We start from the raw sequence: 6,587 nt of genomic DNA, 5'->3' as shown, positions 1-6,587 counted from the left end.
CCTGATGTGGGGTTCAATCCCATGACCCCGGGATCATGACCTTAGCTGAAACCAAGAGTCAGACACTCAACTGACCATGCTACCTAGGTGCCCCTAGAAGTTCTGTCTGTGTTTAAAAATAATCTGTTATAAAAATAAATACATACATACATAATAAAATAATCCATTATATGGCTTTTCATAGTTTCCTATTTGCTCCATACTTTTTCAAACCATCTCATATTTCATTAAACGCAATAAGCATATTGTTATATAGGAAGTGTCTGATAATTCCAGTTGCTGAAGTTTTTATGGGGTTATTTCTACTATCTGTCTTTCTGCTAGTTCTTACAATTCTTAGTGTATCTCATTATTTTTTTAAGATTCATTTTTTTATTTGAGAGAGAGACAGCAAAAGCAGGCTGAGGGGCAGAGGGAGACGGAGAAGCAGACTCCCGCTGAGCAAGGAGCCCAGCGCAGGACTTGTCCCCAGGACCCCTGAGATCATGATCTGAGCCAAAGGTGAACACTTAACGGACTGAACCCCCCGGGTGCCTCTCTCATTATTTTCAACTATGGGCTGGATATTATTGGAATAATTTGTCGCTGTGAAGGAGCTAACTTTCTCCAGAGAACGTTTGTATTTGCTTCTGCCAGGACCTGGGGTCATTTCTGATTTAGTAACACCTTAAACCAAGTTCAAGATTTGATACTTTCTGAACCACTCAGGTGAGAAAAATCTTGTCTGTAAATCTACGAAAGAGCCTACTTTGCTTCTGGATTACGCCTACTCTGAGGGTATGGCCCTTTGAGATCCCAGTTGTTTATAGACTAGATCTCTTCCCATACTCCCAGCTTGTGTGGGTCCTGGGCCCCCATCATCCCACAAGGCTCTTGCCAGCATTGGCAGATGCCCTAGCACAGAGCCACTTCTCTTTTCACTAACTTCATTGTGTACCCCCATCTTCCTTTCAATTGGACCTAGTAAATGGATACTGGGTAGACACAAGCACCATCTGTCCACTTCAGTTTCCAACAGCTCACAGAAAAAAGCTCAGTAATGGGGCCCTGGAGGCAGAGTAAATTGCATTAATGAGGTGCTGGTTCTATCCAGGTCTTTGGGACACTGACCTCCATTTCAGCCACACATAGGATGAGAGCTGGAGTGTTTGGGTGACAGACATGAAGGCTGCTCTCACAGCCTCCCAACCACTCTGGCACAGCAGACCCCATTTGTAATTTATTGGGCTACTCCTCTTGGCCTCCTCAAGCTGTTTTTCTCCCTCTGATATAAAAATAACGCTTAAACAGGATCCTGACCCCATGTCCTAGGCAAATCAGCTATCTAGAGATGGCAGCCAAATTCACCCTAGGGTCAGGGTGCAGGTCTTTATTACACCCAGTTTTGAGAGCGAGCCAAGAAATAGGGTTGCAAGAAATATGATACCATGACCAGAGACTCAAAGCAAACACCCAAGGAGTATTTATTTCCCAGCCAAAGCCAGTACCTTCTGCTGATTGGTCCTGCCAGAGATAATGGGTAGGGCTCACCCAGCAGCAAGAGCAGGTGTGGGAGCACTGAGAGGCAAAGTGCAGGGGCAGAGCAGAGAGGTTTTTTTGTTTTTGTTTTTGTTTTTTTTTTACAACAGGAAAATCACTATGGGTGTAGTGTTGAGCAGCACTGGGGTCTGCCCCAGCTGAAGCCCTCCTCCATCCCCATCCTCAATACCACAAACTCGTGGTGACGACCAGAGCGCCCCATGCCTGCCTGCCTTTGGAGACTGGGTGGAAGTCAAGGGGGAATGAAAGCAGGTGGCAAGGCAATAATTATAGCAACCACTTACTGAGCATCTATTACATGACCAGCCTGTGCTTTATTTACAGTAAGCTTTGTGCTTGAGTGTGTGGCATTGGAGTCCAGAAACACTGGTTTTGACCCTGAGTTCCATCTCACTCACTTTAAGGTTTTGATCAAGTTCATCTCTCTCTGCCTTGATTTTTTCATCTGTAAAATTTTAATTATAAGTATATTATAATATTAGTAAATATTAAATATTTCAAATTTAAATAACAAACATATACTAATATTTGCCACGCAGGGTTGTGAGGGATTACAAGAAATACTGCATACAACGTGCTTTATGGTATCCGGTAGGTATTAAGCGCTGCATAAATGTGAAGGATCATTAGATACACTGGTAACTTTTAACTCTACCCCAATCCTGCGAAGTAAATAAATACATTAGCTAGAGAGAGGCTTTGTTGCTTTAGCAAAGCTTTGATTTGTCAGTGGTTTAAGCAAGATGGAAATTTATTTCTCTTTGTAACAGCCCAGAGGTAGGCGGGCCAGCAAGGGGTCAAGAGGGAGAGGGTCTGTTATTTCCAACCTGCATCTCCCATCGCTGGGTTCAAACAGTGCTCCAGCTCTGACCATTGTATCACAATTCCAGGTAGTAGGAAGGAGAAGATCTGCCCTTCCTGCTAAGGTCATTCTTAAAGTCTGCATATAAGGCAGATACTCACATCCCACTCTCCAAGCTTAGTTACATGGCCATACCATCTGGAAAGGAAACTGGGAAATATAATCTTACACTTTGTTAAAATTGTGAGGATTACTCGTAGAGGAATAAGAAGGAGGGAGGAGGTACTGCTCTGTAGAAGCTCCCCCCACCCTCCCCAACAAAGAGCACAGTCAGCAGCCCTTGGAGGGAGGCATCCAGGCACCGCAACAGTTCAGAGCCCGGGATCTCTGAAGGATGAGGTGTGGATGGGATCCTATGGTCTAGTGACCTGTAAACTAAAAGGCAGATAATCTGCTCCTCTTGCTCCCCATAGACAGCAGTGGAGGAGGAACAGGATAAACTCAGTTAAAACATCCACTTGGGGGACACCTGGGTGGCTCAGCGGTTGAACGTTTGCTTTCGGCTCAGGGTGTGATCCTGAGGTCCTGAGATCGAGGACCCCACAGGGAGCCTGCTTCTCCCTTTGCCTGTGTCTCTGCTTCTCTCTGTGTGTCTCTCATGGATAAATAAAATCTTAAAAAAAACAACAACCATCCACTTGGATGGACCCTTTTATTATGATGTAGTGTCCTTCATCTCTTATTAGAGTCTTTGGTTTAAAATCTAGTTTGTCTGATATAAGGATGACTTATCCAGCTTTCTTTAGAAGTCCATTAGCATGATACGCGGCTCTCCGCTTCCTCACTTTCAATCTGAGGTGTCTTTGAGTCTAAAATGAGTCTCTTGTAAGCAGCATATCGACGATGGGTCTTGTTTTTTAATCCATTCTGATACTCTGTCTTTTGATTGGAGCAAGAAGTCCATTTACATTCAGAGTAATTGTTGAAAAAGTGCCATTGTATTACTCGTAAAATCACTGTTCCTGTAGATTGTCTCTATTCCTTTTTTTAAAATTTTTATTTATTTATGATAGTCACACACACACAGAGAGATAGAGGCAGAGACACAGGCAGAGGGAGAAGCAGGCTCCATGCAGGGAGCCCGACGTGGGACTTGATCCTGGGTCTACAGGATCACACCCTGAGCTGAAGGCGGCGCTAAACCGCCGAGCCACCCAGGGATCCCCATTGTCTCTATTCCTTTCCAGTCTTTGTTACTTTTGGGTTCTCTCTCCGCTCAAAGGGTCCCCTTTAACATTTCTCGCAGGGCTGGTTTAGTGTTCACAAATTCCTTTAGATGTTTGTCCTGGAAACCCTTTATCTCTCCTTCTATTCTGAATGACAGCCTTGCTGGATAAAGTATTCTTGGCTGCATATTTTTCCCATTGAGCACGTTGATGATATCACGCCAGTCCTTTCTGGCCTGCCAGCTCTCTGCGGACAGGTCTGCTGCCAGCCTTGTGTGTCTACCCTTGATGGGCATGAAGGAGGGCACATGATATGATGAGCACTGGGTGTTATATGCAACTGATGAGTCACTAAATTCTACCTCTGAAGCTAATAACACACTATATGTTAACTAAAGTGAATTTAAATAAAAAAATTTTAAAGAAGTCTACTTGGAACAAGAAAGAAAGGCAAACGGCCAGCAATCACTGGATCTTATCAATTACCAATTCCAGTTGGGCAGGGATTGCAAAGCTGCTTCCCCACAGAGGAGTAAGTTCTTGGGCGATGCCTCTGGCCGCCACTGGTTCTGCTCTCTGAGATGACCTCCCCTTTCTGCCACCCTATGTGGCATGTGGTGTTGCCTCCTGGGGAGCTATCCCTTACCTAGGATCCTCTATGGCTACCCTGCAGAACATGTCCTTGCAGACTTTACAGCTTCTATAGACCTCCTTCTGCTGGCACACATCTGGGAAGCTGGATGGGTCAAACTGGTTGTTGGTGACTAGGTTTGTAGTTTCTTGCCAATACAGCACTATCAAAGTCTTTTTTTTAAGCTTTTATTTATTTATTTGAGAGAAAGAGAGTGCACGAGCCGGGGGAGGGGCTGAGGGAGAGGATGAGGGACAAGCAGACTCTGCTGGGTGTGGGAGCCCGACATGGGACTCAATCCCAGGACGCTGAGATCACAACCTGAGTCGAAGTCAGGTGCTTCACCGACCGAGCCACCCAGGTGTCTCCACGACCCTCAAAATCTTAAAAGGCTTCTGACTGGTTCTCTATTTGCATAGCCACAGCCGATGGTCTCATGGAGACATAATTCCTGTGCCCGATACATTCTGGACGTGGTGTACTTTCTATTCTCTCTCAGACTGCTGGTGGCTATCTTGAGGCCATCTGAAAAAATATGCTTGGCTGCGAAGGGAGCCTCCTTTATCCTGCCCACTGAGCCAGCTCCCACTGTTGCTGAACGGAGTGTGCTGGAGAAAGGTTTGGAACTACAGGTACAACCTGGCTGAGGCTGCCTCTTCCAAGTCACTCTTACAACCAGCCTGAGTGCACCTCTCCCGTAGGTCTTTGCTAGTCGCCGCAGCAAGCAACACCCGACGCACGCCACCAGTCTGTTTCCATCCAGTTTCTGTGACTTAACAGGCTCTGTTAAGATTTACCTTTCAAAGCATCATAGATGACTATCACGCCGCATGTTTTGCTGGAATATAACAATGGTCACCACCTCACCAGCTTACAGTGCTTTGCTTTGCCATCTGCTGCCCAATCTCTAAACCAATGTCGCTTGGTTTAGACTTTCAGAGCAGTGCTACTTACAGATACCAATTCTGTGTTCATTAGGATGCATGTCTGGTCGCTGTACCAAAGACTCAACTTAAGAATGACTTAAACAGAACATTTATTTCTCTCTCACATAATAGTCTATAAACAGTCTAAGGCTGGTAGGGTGACTTTGAAACCCTTAACAAGCATCTTCCAATTTGGGTACAGGATAGCGGCTCTAGCTCCGGCCGTCATATTAGCATTCCAGCATGCAGAGGGGGAAAAGGAAGAAGGAGGGAACCCAGGCCTCTTTCTTTGAAGGCCTGACCTGGAAGTTGCTCACATCCCTTCTACTCACCTCACTTTTGCAAAAATTCATCACAAGGCCTCTTTTTTAAAAACTTATCACTTTATTCTTTTAGATTTTATTTATTTATTCATTAGAGACATAGGCAGAGGGAGAAGCAAGCTCTCTGCGGGGAGCCCAATACAAGACTCGATCCCAGGACCCCAGGATCACACCCTGAGCCAAAGGCAGATGCTCAAACCACTGAGCCACCCAGGCTGCCCCACAAGGTCTCATTTAGCTGCAAGGAAGATTGGGAATCTGAGTCTTTATTAAGGGCAGCCACTCCAGCTAACATTCAAGTAATTCTCCTACTAAAAGAAGAAGAGAAGAGAAAAATAGGAGGCAACTGGCAGTCTGCCACAGAATGTTTTTATCCTCATTTTACATTGGTAGAAACAGGCTCAGGGAATACAAGCAATGCTTTTTAAGGTCTTATGGCAAACAAACGGCAGAACATGAATTTTAATCAGGTCCATCTGACCGTCAAACAGGGTTTCTGTCACATCCAGCCAACACACTTTGGTCATCAAGGTGGCCACTGTTTCCTTGGAGATAGAGGACGTTCACATGTGCATAGTCATCTAAATGCCAACTCTATGTACCTTGAGCCTGCACTAGAAGGAGACTAGTGCAGTGGAAGTGATGCTATTGGGGAAGGCTTTCTTAGAGAAGAACCCCTCCCACTGGCCCTGGAGGTGGAACAGGCCCCAGGGCGAAGATGGAGAAGGCAATAGTGTCAACTGTTCTCTATCTGGCTCGGTTGTGAAGGTGGGCCCAGAGCTTAAGGTGCGTAGAGGCTTTCTAGGTCCATCGCATAGCAGATGGGCCTGTCCAAGGATGATCCACTTGACGCTTCCACCAGCCAAGGTGTCCCATCGGCTGTGCCTTGGACATTCCACCATCTGGGACGAGACGGGAGCAGGCCACAGGAATCCTGCAGGAGAGCTGCACCCACCCCCGGTGCTACTCAAGACACACACGGGGAAGGGCCAAGTCCCTGATCTGTTCTCCTCCTCCTCCCTGTAGGCAGTACAGGGGCCTTGCGAGGTGATTAGAAATATGTTCCGTACATTCAGCAAGAAATCCAGTAATTCATTACCGAGTGTCCACTCCAGGGTCAGAGACTGGGATGGGAGAGGC

The sequence above is a fragment of the Canis lupus genome, chromosome 37, assembly GCF_011100685.1.
Source record: "Canis lupus familiaris isolate Mischka breed German Shepherd chromosome 37, alternate assembly UU_Cfam_GSD_1.0, whole genome shotgun sequence".
Lineage (NCBI taxonomy): Eukaryota > Metazoa > Chordata > Mammalia > Carnivora > Canidae > Canis > Canis lupus.
This window is presented reverse-complemented; position numbering follows the sequence as displayed.